Source organism: Manacus vitellinus, unplaced genomic scaffold, assembly GCF_001715985.3.
Source record: "Manacus vitellinus isolate BGI_N305 unplaced genomic scaffold, ASM171598v3 scaffold_0_pilon, whole genome shotgun sequence".
Taxonomy (NCBI): Eukaryota; Metazoa; Chordata; class Aves; order Passeriformes; family Pipridae; genus Manacus; species Manacus vitellinus.
In genome coordinates this window covers 43,666,823-43,690,490 of record NW_021938789.1, presented here as the reverse complement: position 1 = coordinate 43,690,490, position 23,668 = coordinate 43,666,823, and the positions used below count along the sequence as shown (strand labels likewise).

At 41.4% G+C, this 23,668-nt stretch overlaps 1 protein-coding gene across 1 annotated transcript in view; it reads left to right on the top strand.

The window, feature by feature from the left end:
- Nucleotides 1-6,499: 6,499 nt before the first annotated feature.
- Nucleotides 6,500-23,668, top strand: part of TET2 (tet methylcytosine dioxygenase 2) — a 53,362-nt gene continuing 36,193 nt past the window's right edge. The window contains exon 1 of the mRNA XM_008933202.2: nt 6,500-6,538. The gene's annotated coding sequence lies outside the window, so the exon portion shown is untranslated. The remainder of the gene's footprint in view (nt 6,539-23,668) is intronic.

Below are 23,668 nucleotides of genomic sequence, written 5' to 3'. Positions count from 1 at the left end.
CTGAACGCAGGCTGAGAGACGTTCAGGGCAGATGATTTGCTCCCAAACTCTTTTGAAATATCATTGCCACCATGAGAGCGTTTTATACCATAAACTAAAAATAGCTACTATTAGCTAGCAGGAGCGGCGGATAAGTGATTCAGCAGCTTGGGGATAGAACTGACTGGGTTCTTTAGCACCGTAAGTCTGTTGAACTAACTCAGAAAGTACATCAAATTTTTGAAACGGGAAGGAACTGCAAAGCTGACTTACTTTGGCTAAAAGAAAAGAACACTGCATGATTGCGTGGTTCCTGATTGACCGTTCCTTTTTTATTCCTTTATTAACACTTGCACTTGGGCACTAATGAATGCTTTGTAGTCAGGATATAACCATCCATTTAGGAAAAAGATGCCTTAGTAGTTTCAAAATAAACACCTCCATCTACAAAATATGAATACCACTCTATGACTGACTTGGTTTTTTTGACATGGGCCTTAGGGGGAAAAAATCATAGCTGAAACTCTCCTTTAGCAAACCAAGGACTGTATGCTCAACTGGCACATGTCCATTATCTTCACATGTATATTTTTTACATGTCTACTTCCAAAAAAAAAAAATCCCTTCTTTACCCTTGAAGTTCTGTAAAGACATTTGCATTCTATGCCAAATTACTCCAAAGCAGTTTGCTTCCTAGAAGTTAGCAGTTTATACTAAAGTGGAGTATATGGGCAGACAACTAGTTTTTGACAGATTCTAGCATTCTTGGTAGTTGTCTCAGAAATACATTTATGTGGAGGAAGACAGATTCTATAACTGTGAGTAGTTTCCAAAGATAAACAGAGCTTTCTTGAAAAAGCTGCTAAATGAGCAAAAATAACCAACACTTGTTAATAAATCAGTTCCAGGTTTCACTTTTGGAATCAAAGAATTTAATCTCAGCTTTGCAAAAGCCTACTAAATGATGAAAAATTCTTTTTCTCCTCTCAAGTAGAAAGTTTGACCTTTCAGAAGCAGATGAGATGGCAAAAAGATGGTAGTTCTATTTTATATTAGTTGCTATAATACATCTCAGTGTCTGTAAATAATCATAATGACAAAGCCCATCCCTCTCCTCCAATACAGTTTAATCCCGTTACTGAATAAAACTGGTAAATATAAAGCTAGTCCATAGTCTTCATCTTTTCCAATCATACCCATGGCAGGTCTGCATTGGAGTTGTCAGAGTTTATGCAGACTTTTTTTGCTATGTAAACAAAACAAAACAAAACTAGAGAGGCTGACACATGTCCACTCTGGCCTGGTCACTAACTCATTTCTTGTGGTCAGACAGCTCTACTCTGAGCAGATGAAGTGCTCTGCAGGTCAGCCTCTAACCCATCACTGGTTTTGCCCAGTCTCCTAGCTATTTTTAATCTTGCATTGAGAATGTGAGCAAATGTACTTGGTCAGTTATTGATGTCTTTTCACTGCTGAATGTTCATTACAATGTTCATTACACTGTATATAATGGACCTAGAAATAAGAATGGAAGTACTGAAAATAGGTCACTGCTGTGTTCCTATTTTAAGAGCTCTTTGTAGTGTTTCTCCTGCCTGAGGAAAGCAAATCCACCTTACTGTGAAACTGTACAAGTATGGGCAGACTTGGAAAAAGGAGAATTAGAGCCTTAAAGTAAACTCATCCCTTAATGTTTATAGCTTTCTCTTGGATACGTCATTGTACATCTTCTGGAGTCTTTCTTCAGAAGCCCTGAAGCACTTTTTAAATTGTTCTTAATCAGAAAGTACTGAGGTTTATAAGGACTGGATTATTAGTATTTATGATGTCTGTGGGCTTCACCAGTACGTTTAACTTAACCAGTGTAAAGTCCATACAGATACACAAATTCTATCTGGTGCATCTTTGACTCAGAGAATCTTCTTACTGTTACTGTTTATGATATTTTCTTATGTTATACAAAGAGCTTCTTTTAGCCACCCAGTGAAGAGAATATAAGGGAAGAAATGCTGCTTATGATAAAGATTATTTTATCCCATGCTTTCGGTTGGATCAGGAGGGAGGGAACACTGTAAGATTACCATTGTAGCTACAGGGTGAATACTGCCATTGTGTCAGTTTAGATGAGTATCTCAAAATAAATACAGACTCTGTCATGGGTTTGTCCTCTAGGTAAAAAAGCAATGGAAATCTTGTTTAACAAGTTCAGCGAAAGGCACACCTAAAGTTTAATTATGTCTTCAGATGTATGGGTGCAAGTCTTACTAAAGAGTTTTACAACTCCCAAAGAACAGACTTAGGACTTTTGATTTTTCTTATACTGAGATTTGGTGATCAACAGTCATGACAGTGCATAGTTTGGGGAAGAAAATCCCTCGGCATAATAAACAACTATTCCTGGCCATAGCTTTCTCTGCCATATGTGTGTGTGAGAGAGAGTGAGAGATTATTCACCAGTTTATAATTTGCTGCCAATCCCCATCTTCCCTCACCCTTTTAAAAAGCCAATCTGCCAAAAAAGCAGGGGAAGTGGAGAAGAGATGAAACAGCACCTTGGTATTTACCTGAGGGATTTGTCATTAATGTCTTTTGGAGCTGGGAATCTTGGATAGGATCTGAATTGCGCTACCAAAATTTGCAGCACTGAGTGAGGCAGTGGGAGGACTTCCTGACCTGAGAGGTACACAGACTGGGGTCACACTGTTCCTCTGTCTCTGTTACTCATTGTTTTCTCAGCAGAAGATGGTTCCTTAACAGACCAATTGCTTATTGCTTTTGTGCAGAGAGAAGACAACTTACAAAACACCTGCTTGACAGTACATTAAGTCACATTAACAACTGCCCACAGCACTCAAAGGCAAGGTGGGAACATGCAACCAACCTGCAGAATATCTGCTCAGCACAAACCACAGGCAGAAAATGTTTCACATCACCTTAAAAACATAACAAGTCCTGTTAATTCAAGAGTTACAAGAACTATGATGTGTGCAAAAGAGAATAGAAACAAAGAAAAAAGCAGCATTTTAGATTTTTACAGTACTGGGGAATGTAAAGGGGAAAATGCCCAGAGATGTTCTTAGGAAAGCAAGAAAATAACACCTTACAGAGTAAGTTTAAAAAAAAAAAAAGTTATCTGAGCCATACCAGCAATGGCTTCTTCATGTTCACAGAATTAAGCCAATGAGGTGCTGAGGTTTCTTCCTCTGTCTTTCAGTCGTACAAGAAACACTACTGTGCTTTGCCCACCAGCCTGACTTTGGCCATGGCCAACCTCCAAAGCTTCAAAACAGGATGAAACCTCCATTTCTAATAGTCAAATTATACATCAATAAAAGAAAACAGCCTTTACTATTTAACAGGCAAGCTGCAGAAATACTGATTTATGAATTCAATAGAGATACACTGGAAGCAGCAAAATCAGACCTTCTCTTCTACTCATGTTCCACTATCTAGCAGCCTTTTTTTTTCCTAATTATTTATCCTTGCTGAAGGTCCCCAAATGTGGAGAGTATGGTTGTCTCAAGCACAGCAAATACCATGAAATTCCATGTAAAAGAATGTCATGCTCCAGTGTAAAGTTTTGATGTGGAAAATTTAGGTTAGTTTAATTTTCAGGGGAAGAGTGGCCAGCATGTTTCCTTTGCGAGCCTCTTTATGGTCTGTGCAAACTTGCTTGCACCCTTATCCAGGAAAATTCTCATCGGGATATACTAAATAGTATTTCCCTGTACCAGTGCACAGCAGTGAGAAAGATGGACAAGTTGTTCCTAAAAGTTGTGTGAAATAGCCATGGAAGAGACCATTTATTCCATCTTCTTCTCCTAAGTCAGCCAAATCATAACTGTCATTTTGACAAATAGTTGGATAATCTGCTCTAGAAGACCTCTGTTAAAGGAGATTCTGTACTCTGCCAAGTCTTCTCATTTTGATGAACATTTTTTCCTTTTGGACAGATATAGCATTCCAGTTGAAGCCCTGCCAAGGCTTGAGAAGAAAGGTAACAATGTCTGACAAAGCCACACAAAGAGGACTTACAGCCTGTGCAAAAATTGCCTTTTTTTCTCAAAAGGACTCACATAACTGTTCAGCTTGATGTTTAGTGTAACTCCAGGAACTCCTGTTCCTCGTTCAGTGTTTGTGCTTACAATTGTTCCTGCCTTTTGAGATACTGCTTTTGGGTTTTGTATTCGAGAGACCTCAGAAGAACTTCAGAAAAAAAGCTGGTGTGTGAAACAGAGAAGTTGGCATCATCAAAGAGGAGGAACTGCATATTGGGGGAATCTTAAAATAAGTAATTACACATTTTTGTGAGGGTCTGGTGATCCATTAGACTGTGAATTTTTTGGCCAAGGACCATGTCAGTGTTGTCTGGGCACACTGCCGCTATTCCATGCATGATGCAAATGCTCTCTGCCGCAGAAGATCTGGACAATATAATGAACAGCTTAAGTGTAGGCACTTGCTCAATGTGGCAGTTACGAGAAGTGGGAAAAACAAATCCAATACAGTACTTAATCTTAGTATTATTTATGGATTTGCTAAGCTGTCTTCATGGATGAAGATAGAAACGTTTGAGAGAATGCAAAACACTAGAACATATTTCTCTTAGCTGTAGTGCCAGAGGTGTGTGGTTTGTCCATTGGGAAAATCTGAGTTCTCCTATTCTTTCTTGTTCCAGTGAAATTTTCAGATGTTCCCATGTATTCTGACTCTGGGGTCTGGGCCTCAAAAGGGGCAGCATAGTATGAGGGAGCAAGAAGTGGAACACAGTGAAAATAACTCTGGAGTGTAGCAAGATACCATGGGCTAAAGGCAGAGAAGGGGTCTCAGGAGCTTACCTTTAGCTCTCTAGCACAGTTTGAAGAAAGACAGTATTTGAAGAAGGTAACAGCCAACGGATTTCAAATTGCTTAAAGGAAACAAATATGACGGGTGTGCTTAATCTGAGGACCTTGCTGTCACAACCTGCTGCTGATGCAGGTTCTTTGGAAGGTGGCAGGCATTTCTGTGAATTAGGACTGTGTCTAGGCGCCTGCTCCTTAGGATACAAGTGATAGGGGGTTTAAGTCTCATGGTTCTGGCTGTGAGCTGGAGGTTGCTGAATGCATTACTGAGGGATTATACATTTCTCTGAGGCATTTGCCCTTTAGCAGACTATGATAAAAAAAGACAGTTATTTGCTTCAGTGTGGCACCTCTCAGCTGCTGCTGGCTCTTCCCCTGCGTGCTTCCTCCTCCAAAGACTTCGTATGTCTGAGAGTACTGCTACAAAAACAGGGTCCAGAAAATCTGTTATTAGGAACATACACAAACTGAACACCTACCCCAGGAAGCTATACTCTTCATTTGTTTGTAATTGCAGCATCCTGGAAAGTTGTAGTTTATGCCACTAGTAGCTAGTGTGGTCACAATTTTTTTCTAAAGCAGTGGCATGAACTGTTAAATTATCTAAAAAGAGCAAACAAGTGTGGGTTTTTTTCAAAGATTAGATTGAAGGAACAGGAAAAAGCTCTATCCTGTAGTTCTCTCTTCTTGTCCTCGTTTCTAGTTTTAATATTTAATGAACATGTGATATTGTTTTAAGCTAGTCCTGATGGTCTTATGAAGTTAGTATTTAAAGCAGATGGCTGCAGTGCTTTAATAAGATGGTTACTATAGAAACACAGCACTGTGAAAGCAATAGTTTCTGTATTGCATGGTTTCCTCACTAAACATTTTAAAGACTCCTGATCTACATGTAGCAGGCCCAAAGAGGACTAACCAAGAAATGGAAAAGATAGTATGCCTGTATGGAGTATTTACTTCAGCTGGGGTCCACTTAAACCTAGCTGGATAGCTAACATTTTTGTGGATTGCTAAAGAGCTGCTTTGAAACAACATGAAACATGAGAAGAGAGATAAGCAAAAATATTGATGAAGAGATGACTGTGGGCAGGAGACAGATCATTGCAGTTATCTTTTTTTAGAAGGTGAGTTGGACTTAAACATTAATACAAACAAATTTAAAAGCGGAAAAAACCCCCACAAACAGTTAGCTAATACACCCAAATATTTACTTTGCAATCCCAGGCTTTTTGTTTACATCATCCTTGCGTATCCAATGCTGCCTATCAACACACTTGTTGCAGCCTAGTGCATGGGGAAGGACACATTGTGTACTTTCAGGGATTTGGGGTTTTTATTACTGCTTCTAGTTTTCTTTATTCTGCCAAAACTGTTTTAACCTCAAAGTACCTAAATTCCTCTGCATTTGCCAAAGAATTTTATAGGCTATGACACACACTTTAGAAATCCTTTTAAAATGTTAATTATATATATGAATGTGAGTTTGCACTAAATCAGGATATTCAGGGGGGTACATGAGAGTCTTTTTGAAAGAGTTACTAGTTCTGCTGTGCAGAACTGGGCAGAAAAGTGCTGCCTCATCTGACTGTGTCTCTCCCTCCAGGAAATTTAGAAGTAGTTTTCAGCAGTCACAGAGGATGAGTACATGGAGATACTGTTTGTAGAACTGTGGAAACTATGAAGCAAAGAAGGTTTCAAAGTAACACTAACCTCAGGTAAAGATAGCACTTGTGAGAAATAAAATCTATTCCATAAAATGTGGGCATCCTGCAGAAACTCATATATTGCAGTATAGCCAGCACAACAGTGCTGACCTGGACTAGGTTCAGAGGGAACTGGAGATAACCTGGGCATTTTCTTTGTTTTATCCTTTCTTTTGTTTCTTTCTGTTCTCCTGAACTCAGCAGGTGTTCGTGCTTGCATGTTTTTGCACTTTAGAACACCTAAACTGGGCAGGTTCAGTTGCAGGGTTTGCCTGTGTTATGAAGCTGAACACATCATCATTTCAGAAGAAAGAAGGGGAAAAAAGCTGTGAGAAATGCTCAACTAATAGGGTTTTCCTCTACCCCAAGACTTAATTTCTTTCATTGGTTCCTGTTTCTGTATGGTCATATCTGAATCCTTTATGGGCTTTTTCTATGACTTAAAACTTTCAAAGAAGGAAAACCTCATATGGTCTAAAACACCTTCCACCTTTGTGCTTTGTCACTATGGCCCTCACCACTGTCATTCTCTACACACCAAAGTACATCTTACCTACTTTGCACTGCCCTTTAGTTTCCTTCCTTGGAAACATTCAAATATTATACCTCATCTCACTTGTGAGGCTTAGCCTGCCTCATTGCTCATTGTATTTCTCTCACGCCTGTAAAGTATTACTGCGAGCAGCACTGCCCACAGCTCTGCAAGTTTAGCAAGTCTAGAAGTCAGAGGTATTCCCTGCCCTGCTTTACATACCGTCTGCTTTGGTTTAGATGTATTTATAGTGCAGTAGTAGAGCTAGAGACAGATATTCAGAAACGAATATCAAGCCCTTATTCATGAAACTATGACATTAGATGATCCTTCAGTACAGCGTTCATGCTCCGTGGAGGAGGAAGCTCAACCTCAGACTTACTCTACATGCACTTGCACATACATTAAACACACAGGCACAGCACACAAAAACAGACATCTCTGTCTCTGTTTTCATAACAGGAATATTTTTAGGTATGACAGATACTGTGAAGGAACTCTGCCCAGCTGCACTCAGGATGGATGAGGCAGGCTATTTTAGGTTATTACACAGCAGTTCTTAAAAAAGAAAGCTTTGTAACATTCAGGCAAAAGCTTAGCAGGGAAATCTGTCCCTCGGACACCAGCAAGAAGAGCTATAGGGGAATGGGTAGCCCTGTGGTCTGTATGAAGATTAAGCCCTGGACCCACTCAATGGCCTCAGGAGGGCTTGCTTGATCCATGAGCACCTGTTTCCAGTCCTAGCCCGTGACTGCTGCTCCACACAGGATTGTGGTCCTTGTGCTGAAAAGCTCTTTTCCCCTTTTCCCTTCGTTAACAATAACACGAACATGAGCACTTTTACACAGTGGTCATTAGTTAATCTCAGAAATAATGTCATTGGCTGCAGTGAGATCACATGTAAGATCTTACATGCATCCATGTACGAAACTCAGAATATGGCCCTTTAGGAAGAAACAGATAATAGTGAGGGGAATCATAAGCCCATTACATATCCTTACAGTGTCTGAAGACATTACTGTGGTGCATAAATACCACATAATTATTTTTTCTGTATAGACTTTAAATTATTTGTAAATGCAAATACTGGGTAGAGGCACAAAGCTCAGGTACTGCACCAAGTGAGACAGTGCAAAGTTGAGAAAATCCTTGCACCCTAGACCTTAATATTCTGCTTTTATAGTAGAATGTAAGAGTTGGAAGAGGCAGAAAGTTCTTTGTAAGACAATAACAATAAAATACTCCCCAAACCTAGGTTTAGCATGGCTTGTAATAGGGACATTTTGCCACTTGTCTGTGGTGACATTGGCTTTTTCTTCACACAAGCAGAAGTAGAAAATAAGTCTGGTGATCACAACCCCTGGGAGATTATCTCATAGCACTATCTGCGTTAGTCCTAAAGGGCTGGAAACCTTTTACATTGATGTAGTCATAATTAAATGTGATCCCACTGCAGACAGTGGAGCTATTTGTGGAATTAACTAATCACTGGTATGAGTAAGGGGCTCACAAGTCAGCCAGAAGTTACTGTGGGAAAACCTCTGTGGGTTAAACTGAAAGATGTTGAGAAATGTTGATATTTAAATGGCAGACACAGTAGCTCAAGAACATGGGGAATAAGCAACTCTGCTTCTAACATTTCCTGGCATATGACAGTTTTGATAAGGGGATTACGCTAAGCAAAATTCTCAGTCTCACGTATGTTCATAACTTAAATTAGACCAAGCATAAATGGAAATTTACAGTCTGCTTAACTTTCTATTTAAATCTCTCTGATATGTTCCCTTTGCACACCTGTTTGAAATAAAGTGTGAGTGGAAAGAACAACCTCATGGTGCTCCTTCGGGCTTTCATTATACAAGATAGGTGGCTGTCTCTGCCTAAGTTGCCTTAGTTACTTAGGATTTAGAATAATTTTTTACTAGACAACTGGTCTCCATGTGTGGAGAATGCTTATTAGTGGGTACAGTGGGAAACTGCAGGGAGGGGGCTACAAGAGGATACTGTAACCTAAGTAGCGTGAAGACTCTCCACTAGCTAAATCTCATAAATTGCTATGATAATATGCATACATAATCCTGTCCCAGTTCCATCTGTAAATTATATTTTCTTCAGTAAAACTATACTGTTCACTCTTCTAAAACCACAGTTTTGAATATTACAAGCTAACGGGTTACTGCTGGTAAGCAGGACCTACCCTCATAGGTGAAAGTGTGAATATCAAGTCCCTAAATGTGATTTCACATTACTTTTTCAATATATTCTGTGTTTGATTTCACATTAACTTTTCAATATATTCTGTGTTTGCTAAAGGGGTCTTAAGTTTGTTTAATTTTGAGAAAACGACATGCAAGGGGGCTAAAGATCCTTACTATGAAAGAAAAAATTACTGTTGTGTGGTAAAATTGAAGGCCTGAAGTGGCAGCTGACAGATTCTGGCATCACAAGGATTACACAGCTGTACCCACCACACCTATCAGCCTGACTGAGTAGACCACAACCCACCAGCTATGTTCTAAATTACAGGCACTGCATATGTGCTGACACTCTTTTTTTTACAAAAATTCTAAAAAGACCTTCTCACAAGAAGATGTAACCACATGAGAGGACTCTATTAAAAAAAAGAAAAAAGTATGCTCTGTAAATGACCCTGCCACACCCCCATTAAAATGGTGCTTTTTTGAACTTAATCCTAAACCCACTTAAGTGACTGAAACAAATCTGATTTCAGTGGTCTTGGAATCAAATCATTAAGTTTCATTAAGCAAATGCTGCCTGAGTGCCCAGGTGCAAGTATATGAAGAACTCTATCGACTTCTCAGTAGAAGGCTCTCATTAAATTCCCACCTGAATTGTGTTTGTAATGAGCCCAACAACCTTTGCTATCAAAGTTTCTGATTATTTTTATTTTAGCAGCAAGCTTGCCTGGACACTGAGTATTCTGGTTTTTCTGCCTGCTCAGTTCTCCCCTTCTCCTTCCCCCTTTTACTCTGTTCTTTTTCCATCAGTATGTGCCAGTGTACTGTACACTGTGCAGTTCAATTGCCATTTATCTGATGGAGCTGAAAGCCTAGATCTTTCTCTGTAACTTTTATGAGCCAAACTTTAAAAGCTTCTTCTTCTCCTTCTCCTCCCCCTTCCAGATCCCTTCAGGGAAGAAGCAATATGAACAAGAACATGCACAGATCTCTCAAGAATACAAATTATGTTCTGAACAGAAAGTTGGCTCATGCATGTCAATTACTTGTTACAAAGAATAAAACGTTCACCTATAGTTAACCTTTAGAGGGAATGGAAAACATAAAGTTGGTTGCTATATGCTTTTTACTGAAGTGGCAACTGGCAGGATGAACTGTGGAGGGGAAAAAAAAGTTGCTCTAGAGAATTCTGGGAGAGTAATTTTGAGCCATCAGAGAGAGGGAGAGAGAAAAAGTCTCACAGCAAAGGACAAAATTGATTTGTTGCCAGGGTGTGCAACATGGGAAGAAGAGACATGCTCAGCAGTGGTGTTTAATTGTCCTTTTTATACTCACTGCACTGTCTGTAGTCAGGGAAAAAAAAAAGCCCAATCTTGAGTCAACTAATGCAAATGCAGAGGAGTTTGGCCTGCCTGATCTGATGGCCCTGCTTAAGCTCAGTGCCTTTGTGTGTTAATAAAACACCTGTGGTTTTGGTCCCTAGGACGTGCTGTAAATCATTTGCCTCTGAGCATGCTTGTTTCTGGTGTATCTATTAGTACCTGCCTTTTCAAAACTCTTTTGTGTATTCATTTTTGCCCTTTATTGCATGCTCTCAAAGCAGTAGTATCTTCAGGAGAAGACTGCATTGGCCTGTAGTGGCACAGCTGATGGTCTGTCACTCTCATTAGACAGGATTAGCATACTCCATGACTTACTAATGTAAACATCTGGAAAAGTAATAATTAAGAGAGCAGGGGGAATAGAAGTTGCCTGGCCAGAGTTGAAAGCATCAGAGCTGATGGACAAGGCAGTGAAACATACTGCCAGCAGAAATCAGGTAAACATTTTTTACAAAGATGCAAAAATACAATTAGAGTACATAAGTTTGAAACCTTTTTTGTCCAGTATTAATGATAAACTGAACTTCAGTTCTCTCCTTGCCTTGAACCCATGCTGCTCCACACTGCTGGGGAGAACAGACCGACATCCTTTGCACTGAAGGGTTGTGCTGTAGACCTCTTCATACGTGGCAAGGACCAAAACATCCATTGCAGTTTAGTGGATAAAATAAAACCTCTTAGAGCACATCAGAAGCTACAAATAGTGATTTAAATTTTATTTTTTTTAATAATAGAAATACTTCCTTGGGATCTCTCTGATGTCTGTGTATGGGTATAAAGCTGGCTTAATAACAGAAGCCAAAGGCTTCTGTGTTCACAGTTCAGACCCAAATGGGAAGTTGACATGTGAGGTAATTTAGTAGTCTAGATCCTGATCTGATGATGTGTACCTAAAAGGCACGAGGAATAGTTCAGTTCCACACTTGCTCCAGACACTCACATTCCTGACAGAGAGAGGCTAGTGCATAACTGTAACACTACCCATGGTGACAGTCAGGTGATGGGTTTGTGGATGGGATTGCTCAGGTCTTTATATTACTCTTGACTTATGGTCACCTTCTGGAGGTGAAAGCAGAGCACTTGAGCAGAGCAGGCATCCAGCTAGACCACTGGGATACCAAGGGGTATAGAAACTATGATAAGTCATTCCTGGTTTGTCTGGGGTGGAAGGTGTTAAACGAGGGCATTTCCTTCTTCGGGAAATGGGTACTTGCAATAGAAAGTTATTTTTAGTCACTCTGTGCTGCAGGAGTTGATACATAGAGCCCTGACCTGTCTGCTGATAACACATTACCTCATTTGCAGCTCCACTGTTGACGTGTGCTCCACTATGTCCTTGCTTGAACCCGGCAGGCACCGTGTGGTACAGCTGTCGTGGCATCGTTTGAAGGAGTACACTGCAGCAAGGAGGTTGCTACTTTTCAAGCTGACGCAGAAACCCCAAACAAACTCTCAGTAGCAATGTCTCTTAGCAGTAAGGCACGAGGGGACAGGCTTACTTCTGCATTACACCAGGAATATCTGGAACGGTACCATTTTACAGCAGCGCAGTCACACCGTCTCACTGTGCTAATGCCACTGCTCAGACCTTGAGCCAAAACTCAACCAGTGGGGCTCTGCTGATATCAGTGGATCTACCCTGATCTACAGCAGTGCAACATCTGCCCTTGTCCCCCCATTTCTTCCAAAATTACCAGATATTTTTGGCAAAGCAAACAGGGCATCTTTAGCAAGTGTTCAGTCTCCTTATAAAGCTTGGCGCAAACACCTACGACTACCCCACCGACTCCCTTCCTTCTCCCTGCCAGGCTTTCACTGCTGCCAGCACAGCGCCACATCCATCTGGACAGCCAGACAAGTTACTCCCTTCGAAGGCAGCCCGGTTGCCTTTCCATGAATTGGCGCAGGGATGGCATGGCACCGTGCCGATGGACTGGAAGCCTTCCGCCGGGAGTACGCACGTCACCCCTGTGGCACGCGCGACATCCCTTGGCCCGAGGCCCGTGGCCTGCAATCCCGAGTCAATGCTCAAACTAGGTTTGTCACCCAGCTGACAGTGTAGTGACCTTACTCCATGACACAGATTTGGTTCCATGGGTCACAGAAGAGATATCGTATAAGCCATTTGATCATTTTGAATGGGGCATTCAGAGCAGCTATTATGAACTAACTAGATGGGTAAATTCATCCTCATGTGTATTTTTGCCTGTATAGTCACTAGAGATGTTTTTCTCATCGTGTCCATCACTGTTACCATTTGGTCACACCACGCTAGCTCTAGAAGGAAGTAAGAGCAAGAATGTCATTCACAGAAAGCTGTACTTTACAATTTTGTTAATGTTTAGCTTTAAAAGGAAGAAATCAGAAAGTCTTATTTCTTCTCTCCTTTCTTGCCTGTATAAACTTTGTTTCACCTCTCGCTTGCTATGTTCACTTTCTGCAACTTGAAAAATATCACTGCTTTATTTCAAAACTTGCTTTTTTAAGCTTTTTCTTCCACTACCCAGAACCTCTTTTTTCATATCTAGCCTTCCCCATTTCACTTTCTTACTCATCTATTCTTGCCCTCCTTTAAGATCCTTCCTTTGATCTCACTGCTTTTTTTCCCAAAGAAGGCCAGCCATCTGGTTAATCTAACCAAGGACTGCATCTGTATCTGGATACCTACTGCACTCTCCTTACTCGATTCTTGGCAGCCTGCTTGCTCCCAAAGCACCTACACATTTTCTGCTTGTGTGACAACCCTGCTTCCCTTCGTGTCCTTCAAATTTCTCTCTTCAGTTCCCGCCACCAAACTTTGCAACTATTTTCAACTGTTTCCAAAACAGTTCCCTTCCCAAATTAAATATTAGGCAGGGACTTCTAACACATTCCCAGCTGCCTGCCCCTTTTGGTTCTGAGGCTCTCCAGCCTTTCACATATGTGTCACTTTGATGTGTGTGAAATGTTCCCTGGGAAAACTTGTTGACTGGCATGAAATTCTTAGCATGACTTAGCATGCATTAAAACAACACAGAATCTTTCTAAACTGCACCACCTCTCTGCCCTACCCCTTTCTGAAGCATTGCTCTGGGCTTTACTTCTGATTTACTGTCCACAAAACATCACTTATTAAGTTTTTCTCCATAGAAGACAAAAAAGCTCTCAATCCAAAGTACTGTCCTCTAGCCTGTCCCAAATTACAGTAAGTCTGTCACTTCAAAAAGGCTTGCTTGGTTTTACTTCTTACCTTTTCACCTCCTTCTGTGAACCCAAACAAGGAGTGTCTTCTGTGAACCTGTTCCACTTGCCTCCAGAAGAGCTGCTTACATAATCCTTACCAGGGATTGTGAGGTCCAGGAGTCAACTACTGTCCAGGCTTGTTTAAAAACTGGCTTTCTCTGTTGTCTCCTCTCCACTTCCAACTCTTACAGATAGTGTTCCCTGGTGTCCTCTGACTTGTGGTTAAGGTGGTATGTCTGACAGCTTTCTGCTTTTTGGTTTGAACATATTTCCCTCGCCCATGAATACCAGCAACCATTCTGCTCACTACCACAAGCTACTGCAGTCATATATCCCTTGTGTGTCTAGAAAAATACATATTAAGCTAGTGTCCCAGCAAAATGGGTAATATGGGATGATACTGTGCATATGCACCTGCCCATCCCCTCCAGAGAGAGTCCAGTGCAACTGTCAGTTTTCAGCCATATGTGACAGATTTAGTGCTCCAACTGTTGTGAAGATCGGAAGCTGGGTAAGGGAAAAAAACCCTGTAAACATCCCAGCAATGGAACAACCAATACATAACTTCCCATGTCATTAAACGCCAGAGAACCCTCACGGGAGAGAGCCTCTAAACATGTTCCAGCCACAGGAGAAGTTTCCCGGAAGCAGGAGAGTTTCACTGCTGAAACTCTCAGTCACTCAAGGAAAGCAATCCCAGCCTTCCTAAGGCTTGCTGCTCCTGAAACTACCTCCTTGGAAAGCATGACCTGGGTCCCAAATCAGGAATAGTTCCCATTCCAGTCAGAATCATTTAGCATTTGCATTTCTGCTCAGGAGTAACAAATACTAGTTCACAACATGTGTTCTTAAATCTCAGAATACAAGTAATGGTACTGAGACCCCTTGGAAAGATGTTATCTCTTAGGTTAGTGTTTAGGTATAAAAAGTTCTGTAAGGAATTCTGGATAATGACAGATATGTACCAATTCTGGAGAAACCATCAGCCTGTTGGGGTTTGATCTACTAATTTTCACGTCATAGCACTTCTTCAGCATAGCATTTATACTTCTTCAGCACAGAGGTTTTTGTATAACCTGCTCACTGCAGAATAACCTACTTCAGTGGGATAGAGGTACAGCTTTACAGAATCCTAATAAAGGTATTTATTCAGTAGAAATTGCAAGACAATCTGAGAGGTCTTGAGGAAGTCTCAGACTATGTATTCATACTGAAACAACTACCATAAAAGGCAAGAAAAAACTCTTTTACATAGTGCTGAAGTGATTTAGAATAACCTATGCAAGGCTCGAGGGAGGAAGGAAAGCACATGGCTGAAAACACTCAGGAATATTTTGGCTTGCACACAGTGTCATGCCCACTAGTACAGTTAGTCACATTTCTATATATAGCTCTGTGTATCCCCAAGATTGCCAAGGTGTTTTGTACAGTTTATATAAATAAATACCCAACATGTAAAGATCGCTCCTTTCAGTTCCTGCCCTTTCCTTACTCTGAACAAAAATGTAGTTAACTATTTCAGAGGAAGACAGATTTTGTGCCTGTAAATCAAGTTACTTCATCTTTTTGTGTTGAGGGTTTGGTGCTGACATAAAGGGAAGGTGGTTTTACACCTGGAAATATAAGCCCCACTTCCTGCCGCATTTGGCTTTTCCTTGTAACAAAGTTAATTTATCTGCTTAGCAAGGGAGGTCCAGTATTGCAGCTCAAGGTGGAATTTCACTTTTTGGAATTACTGCACTTTTTTTTTTTTTTTCCATAACACTTTGACCTCAGCTTCATAAGGCTGATTTTGGCGACTGTCCACATATTGGCAGGATCTCGTGGAGGTCAGCAGCAGTCCCGTGAGCCACGTATGGGACTGCCAATCAAATGCCATGGGCTGGCATTACAGGGAGTGGGCTACCAAAACACCAGCGGTACACACAGAGCTCAGGTGCCCTGCAGGAGAGCTGCATCCAGGCATCTGATCTGTGCATCCTGTGGTCACCAAACCTGCACACCTGACTTCTGATAAAACAGGCCCTAAGGACCATCTCTCCAGAGGCGTTTAGAAATCTAGAGAGTCAGATGGGTGCTTCTGTAATTCCACAAAGTTTCCAATTACCTTTGTAAATCCCCATGATGTGCCTCTCTGCATATCTGCTTAAACACCACTGCACATTTTGGCCTGTCTTTTGATCATTTCTTCACTCAAGTTTTGCTGAGTGCCACACTGTTGCCCCTTCCTAGCCTCAACAGGAATAAACATGGCTTCTCCTCCACGTCCCTGCACGTTTCAGGTGCTCAACCAGCAGCCTGGCTGCGCGTGGAGTGAAGAGCTGCTTCCTCAGCAAGTTCCTATCAGGCAGCTGGCTCAGACCCAGCGAGGAGGCTGCCTCCAAAGCACGTGGATGCACATGCAGCTTTTTCCAGCACAGCAGAGCTGTTCCTCTCCAAGTCTAGAGATCAAGGTCCTCACAAGGAGCCAACTCCTTTCTCCCTAAGGGATTTGTCCATTCTGCCTGCAGGAAAACTCTTATGCGCTTGAAAGTTTCACAGCGATTATTCCCAGGTTTAGACAACAATGAACCCACATGCAGTGGAGTGACAGTGAAAGCAGTTCCTCAGCGCTCCATGTACACACAGAGCTGCTGTTAGTCACGCACAACAGCTAGATAAAAATCCAGCCTGTTGCCTCACGATCTCTGATCACTGTGGAAATCGTTCTGTTGCCTGGTTTGCAGCAGTCACCTCACCATTGCGTTCTTCTCCTGCATTTGCTGGTTTTCCCCATTACACAACCCGGTTAGCTATTTTTCCTGAATTAAAGTTACTCCCATTCCTTGCATGCTTCCATGATTACCCCACGATTATCTATGATGTAATTAAGAGCTCTGCCCATTTGGCATCATGTGTGCACTCTGGAGTAATGCACTTGGTGCCTTCTGGTTTCCAAGCAAGGCCATTGGAGGACAGACATTCAGCTGAGCAGAACCCAAAGGGTTTTCTCACTGAAACCTACCTTCCTGGCTTCATGGAAAATCTGTTTATTCTCCTTACAAATACCCAAAATACTTTTGGGACAACAGAAACAGAATTCTTATGCTTAAGCATAGTTCCTCCTTTTTCACTATAATTAAGAGTTGCCTGGAATGACTCACCTTTCCCCATACACCCCCTCTTAATGACTTCCTCCTGGATTGTACCCTCCCAGCAATGCAGGCAGCCATCAGGGTGAGAGAAGAAAGGGACAACCACCCTTGGTATTTTCTTCAGACAAAACTGTTCCTGAAGTGTTCTTTCCTTAGTGTGTTCGTTATTGTTGTCCAAAAAATAATGAAAGGAAAAACGTGCCTATGTTAACTTGTCAAGGGAAGGAAGCAGGGCAAGAGGCTTGTTTTTAATTAGTCATTTTGTGAACATTTGTGCAAGGACACAGTCTGCTGCCAAACAGCATCTCAATTAGCATGTCCCTGTGGGCAGACCTTGCTTGGGCTGATCTGTGGTTTACAAAGGTGGCAGAGAGAGAATCCTCTTTTATGTGTTGCTTGGATAGGAGACTGGTACAGTGGGTGCTGTCTGACTGGGAGCAGTGACCCAGTTCAGTAAACCTGGCTTGGCTTCTGTGGGACTGCAGTGGGGTGGTGCACAGGAGCAGGCTGTGGGACCCCACCAGCCATGGAGCAGGAAGCTGTTTCTAGTGCTTTGTTAGGGAAGAGAGGTGAAATGTGAAGAAGTAAGACATGGATGAGGCGGGATTTGAGAAAGTAAAAGTACACTGAACAAAGACATGCAAACCCAGACAGCAGTTTTTGTCACTGGTTGGTGTTCCTTTGCAAAGACCACTGTTTTTATCAAGTTCTCCAAACTTGGAGGGAATATTGGGAAGGGGAGGGCTGAAGGAGAATTGAAGGAAAGGAGTATTTTTTTATTCAGAAAATTAATGAAGAGTATTTTTTCCTGGTGAAAACAACGTATGCATCCAGGCTTCAAAAAACACAGGATATTTTGCCACAGAAATATTTTAAAAGTTTTGGTGTTTTTGTCACACAGCAGAAGCGTGTTTTGCATCACTGAAACTCCCCGAGGAGTGCAGTAGCATTTCTCAGCATGTTAATTGTCACACAGTGCAGCGGGTAGCTTCTGCTCAGGAGAAGGGGTTGGCAGTAAAGAGATTAAAATGATGATTCAATCAGGAGACTCTCAGAAATCTGCCTAGTGACTATTTTTTTTTATAAGGACTCAGGCTCTGTGGCATAGTTACAAAGGAGGAGTCTTAATTAAAATTAGCAGGCAGATGAAGCATTTGAATGGGCATCTTTCAATTCTTTTTCCCTTTCAGCTCACAGTAAACCCTCTTCTCCTTTTCTGTCTTTTCTCACAACAGCTTAAGTTTGCTTGAACAGTTTTGCTTGTCCATTTTCTTTCCGTCACAAAAAAAAATCCCTTAAATTATACCCACTCTAGAATGTGATGCAAATAACTTGCATTTCTATGATTCCTTTCAGGCAGGAACAATTTAGAGGCAGTTCTGCCTCTTATCAGCCTGTGAGTTAGTCTGTGTATCACTCACTATCCCCTGTTACAGCTTGCGAAACAGGCACAGACATTAACTTAGGGTCTGCATCATAATTAGCTTTTGCTGGGTGTCCATAACAGAAGTTACATGTGGTTTATCTGCACGTTTATCAGATCAGAACAGAAATGTTGCTCAGCTCTGGCTTCAGCTGCTTCTGTTTCTGACACCTGTTGGCAGTTAGGAATACATTTTTATGCACTAGGAAAGGCAAGCAAAAACTCTAACTGTGAAGATCCTAAAGCTAAAATAAGCCCTTGAGCTTTCATGTATCCATATACATATGTATAAAACATGCAAGATTTCACTGCTACTAGCAAAAAATCATGTCATACTACATGAATTCAGATATAGGTGTTATAAATAAGGGTAATCAACAATTTCATTTGCACCTTCTGTTTCACTACCCATTCATTGTGCAGGAAAAGCAGGCTAAGCTCAATTGCCAGCTTTCACCAGAGAAAACTCAAACCCATTTCATATGTACGGTGTCACATCCTTAAACCAAATTTTCCTGACAGAGCAGATAGCAAAGAAAGCACATGCTCTTGAGTGACAACATTTAAAGGACTGACAAATCAAATTTATTTTTTTGATTATCATCATCATACAGTTAAACAGAGCACAAAGCCAGGTAACTAGCTATTAAGTTCATTACATTCCTAGATTTTGGAACAACTTTCAGCTCAGCAACTTGCTATGTGTGTACTTTGCCAGGCAGAGCAAGCCAGCTCGCTGTATTTCTTGCTGGGGTTTGGAATTAAAATGTAGATTCAAAGCAGATGGGGATGTTTCTGCAGCAGCTGAATAGAAATACACAGAAAACGAGAAAACTCCTTCCCCTCCCCCTGCCAATTAAAGTCAGCGATCATCTCGTTCGGACAAAGGCCTGTTCTTCTGCAGACCACATAAAATTATCTGTCTGGTGAAGCTCTGACTTTCCGTACTATCGGGGCTGTTTGTGAAGTGCCGGCGCGCCCCCGGGCCAGCGGCACCCACAGTGCTCGCAATGCCGCTGGTAGAGAGGAGCAGAGCGACCTCTGTTCAGGAATTCCTGCAACGCTTGCTTTACATACAAAGGGAGAGGAACACAAAACAACGAGAACCAAAATCAGCGAAACAGAAAATTATTTCCTGGATGGCTGGTACCTCATCGGCATTCAATCTAACCTGTTCTGTACTGGAGCAGCACAACAAAGCCATCCTCCTGGATTAGAGGTTAGTAAGTACAGACAGCTGGTCTCCCGCTGGATCTCTCCCGTACACTGACCTTGCATAGGGAATCCCTCCCTCCTTTATCCTTAGATAAACTCCCATCGTCCCTGAAACTGGAATAACTGTGCCATCTCACAATCACATTGCTTCTGCATCTGTCATGCTTCATTGTGAACCACCTTTGTTTTCGGCAGGGAGTTTCAAGCCATTACCTGCCTAAAACAGGATTCATTCAATGTGTTAGTGACTCTGAGGGTTTTCTTAACGCAGGCACAGGAAGATTTTTTGTATTTGCATTTTTCTTCTCTATTAACTGACCATTAAAACCAGCAAACCCTCATCTCACCCTTTTTTCTCTAGAAAGCCAGCAGTTTCGTATCTGAATGCTGATTTATGCCATTCTACCCCTGGTGGGTGCATTTTTTTTTCTACAAACTTTGGATCCCCCCATCATTCTTGCTGTTTCTTTTTCTGTGTCTTTTTGGTGTAATTGGTCTCAGCTTTGATACTATATCCCCCCCAAAGAGTTTCATTCCTTCTCTCCTTAAAGAGTAATTTACCTTTTAGGAAAACACAACCGCCTCCCCCTGTGATACTGTCCTTATCTCCTCCATGCACAGCAAGAACTAGAATTTCTGCTTCTTGAGAAAACACCCATAAGCTCAAGGAGAGAAAAGGTCAACTGTGACAAGGATTACGCATTTCTGTAACTCCTTCTCCTATCTAAAAAGATTCCTATTCTATGTCTGAACTACAGAACTAGGGTTTACCCTTTCAAAAACAAAAATCTTGCTACACCACTTGTATCGCCTGCTACAAGGTGAAGATACTGCTCTTTATTATGACAAAGGCCTGTTTTTCTGAATTGCTAAAATGCCATTGAAAGCTAAGAAATAATCTCTTTCTCTCACCCCTAAAGATAGCCAAGAAAAATCTTAGCTCTGTTTTAAAATTGGGAAGAATAAAAGAAAAAGGAATATAGAACTTTTTCTGTAGGACAAGAAGTAGAAGCATGAGATTTGCCTAGATTTTCTTTCTTCCTCAGCAGCTCTCAAATACAGCTAATGTTGAAATGAAAACAATAAAGCAACCAGCTGTGAGGACTGTAGAACGGGGAAAGAAAGATTTTTGCCCATCCATTACTGATTCAGTTTCCCACTGTAAAGCATTTTGCAATTCTGCTTGTAAGACAGACACTGATCATGGACCGAAGTCAGATGGGGTATGAATATACATATCTTTCTGGGTGTGGGGAATCTTTCAGGAATATCTCTCTTATCTAAGACCCTGTGCTGTCATTTTGACTTTCCTGGGCTTTGAGTCAGATGCTAAATTGTCATGAGCAAAAATGCAGCAACACAGATGAGCAGGATTTCAGAATACGCATTCAGGAGCAACATTGTGGGGGGCAGGAAACTAATGCAACTACTTTGTGCATTTAAAAGTCACCAAAGATTTTAAGTGAAAAAGCACAGTTTCTCATTTGTCATCTTGGGTGACTTGACTTTAGCTGAGCGTTGTGTCATGACTAGGAGATAACAAGTGACAGAACTGTTTAAATCTTCCCAGCAGATGATCTATTTGACAGTGTAACTTTGTCAAATGCACTAACTGTAACACTGAAAGAGAAAGCTGATGATCTTTGCTCTTTGGAGGTGTCAGGTACTTAATATTATCTGTCTTCTTCATTCAACTACTATAAATCTGGTTTTTTCCCTTTAAGAGAAGATTAGAAAGAGATGAGAAGATGAGAAATACATAAACTAGACTTCAAAAATAAAGGTTTGGGGTTTTTCGTTACTTTTTAAAAAGGCTCACAGAAGAGCTTCCCTTCAAGCAAAAAACACAAAGAATGCAAATAAACATTGTTAAACCATGAAAGACTCAGTATTACAAAAGAAGAGCTCTGTGGGAGTTACTGGGGCATGACCAATATACAAAATACCACCGACTACTTTTCCTGTTACTGCTTGTAGCACCTCTGAGTTACTAGAGTCTGTAATGTTTCTGTGTAAAATCTGGTCTGGTCCACACAGTGTCAGTTTTCCAGTCCATTGCAATGGATGCAAAAGTTTATGGTCCTCTTTTCCCTGCAACTGTAAGCAAAGTAGCAAATCACTTTGCACTTATTTGAGTAGTTGCACCTAAAACTAAAACTAAAACTAAATTATAAGGCCACAAGTAAGTACAAAAAGTTAACAGATGTTACAGCTGCTCCTCTTTTCAGCCTGCTTATTGTAAACCCACTAAGTCTCAAGCCGAGAAAGTTCATTTAAAACTTAGAAGTATAGCTATTGCTTTTACAATGCCTGTGAATAGTTTATCCCCGAACTTCTGGTCAGAAAAAAAATCCTTATATACTGTACTATGTGCTCTACATGTTGCCATGCCAAGCTGTACACAGTTCATGGCCTGTGGCCACTCCTTTACAGACACACAAGCTGCAATTTGAACAGGCAAATGCACAGCCTCTCACTTCTCATGTTACTCCTAAGTCTCCTAAGTATTCAAATGAAGAATGGTGCACAGATACAGACATAGTGCCCAAAGAGGAACCAAAGGTGGGAATAGCACTTTGCAAGCTGCATTCCCCGAGGATGGAAAGGTGCTGGGGTTTCCCAGCCATGTCAGTCTGGGATGCGGTGGCAGTCTGGCTACCCTGAATCCTTCAGGGAGAGTTGTTGCTCAGCCTAATATGCACTAGTTACTGTTCTCATGTCTTCTGTGTCTTCTGCTTCTGAAAGATAATGTTAGGAGTACTTGCCTAAATTAATCTGTTTCCGTATATTATAAATGTGTCTGTACCTTAACAGAAAGAGGCAACAATGATACTCAGAATGCTTAAAAAATGTGTTCCCTGCATTTCGTACATTGTTATGTGTTGGTTACTGTAGTTCCTTGTGAATCTGTATCTGTGGCTGTGACCTGTATAAGCAAAATAAATGGTAAGGGCTGCTGCCTTGTTCAAGCTGGAACGTAAATGAAGGCAAAGTGGTGTCTCGTGCAAGCCCCAGTATCATTCAGTGGCACACTACTCACTGCAGGGAATGGGAGGGCTCTCCGGGGTGTTAGCCTTAAAGATGTGGGTTTGTAAATGCCATAGCTGGAATATCAGGTCAGATGAGTAAGTCTGCTGGTACCAGGCTAGATGGAAGGAGAGGATTTCAGTGCAAGTTGGCAGAATCAAGAAAGCATACAGAGCTGCTCTGCACTGGGAGATACAGAGGGTCATGTGGGCAGCTTCCTCTAAAGACTGATTTGAATCAGATCAGCTGACTGATCAAGGGGGAGCCTCTGTAATAAACAACTCACAAAGGTCACTGCCTGCCAATTCCAGGGTGCACATGCCAATCCCAGCAGGTGCCGCAGGAGCATCCCAACAAGGGGAGACTCGAAGATTGTGTCTGTTGGCAGTCCTTGGTAATTTCATCTCCAAACACTACTTTTGGTGTTTGTACCCATTAAAATCTTTAGCTCTAATCTCTAGGTGCTGCACTGCCTTCCTCCAGCTTCAACTTCCTGCAGTTCTGTGGAACACATTCCCTCATCCCCATCCACTTCCTCTAGTTAACCTTGTAATGGAAAATCTCTCTCTAAACCTCTCTTTCTCTTCCCTGTTGCTACTTGAAGTACATCGATCTTTCCTCTAACACAAATACAATCTGAGACAACAAGAATCAGAGACAAAAAAAAAAAGGGAGAATTATTACTGCTGATTGCATATTTTAATCTTTTCTAGCAATTTCCTTTGTAATCCTGATTGAGCTTTTTAGTATTCGGTAGACGCAGGTTGTCCGCAATGGGTCGGTTGTAAAGGGGACTGCAAATCCTTGAGCTTTCTATTTTCCCTCCTCAAAATTTAAAGCAATAGCAATGCTTACTACCATTTAGTTATTTCCATGATAGCCTGTTTGATAAGTCAGGATTTAAAACCAAACATCAAAGCAGCGTCTTCTATATCATGGAGGTTTGATTCATTTGCAAGGCAGTGTACATTGTTAGAAAGCAGTTCCTCAGCCCACAATACCAGACTGG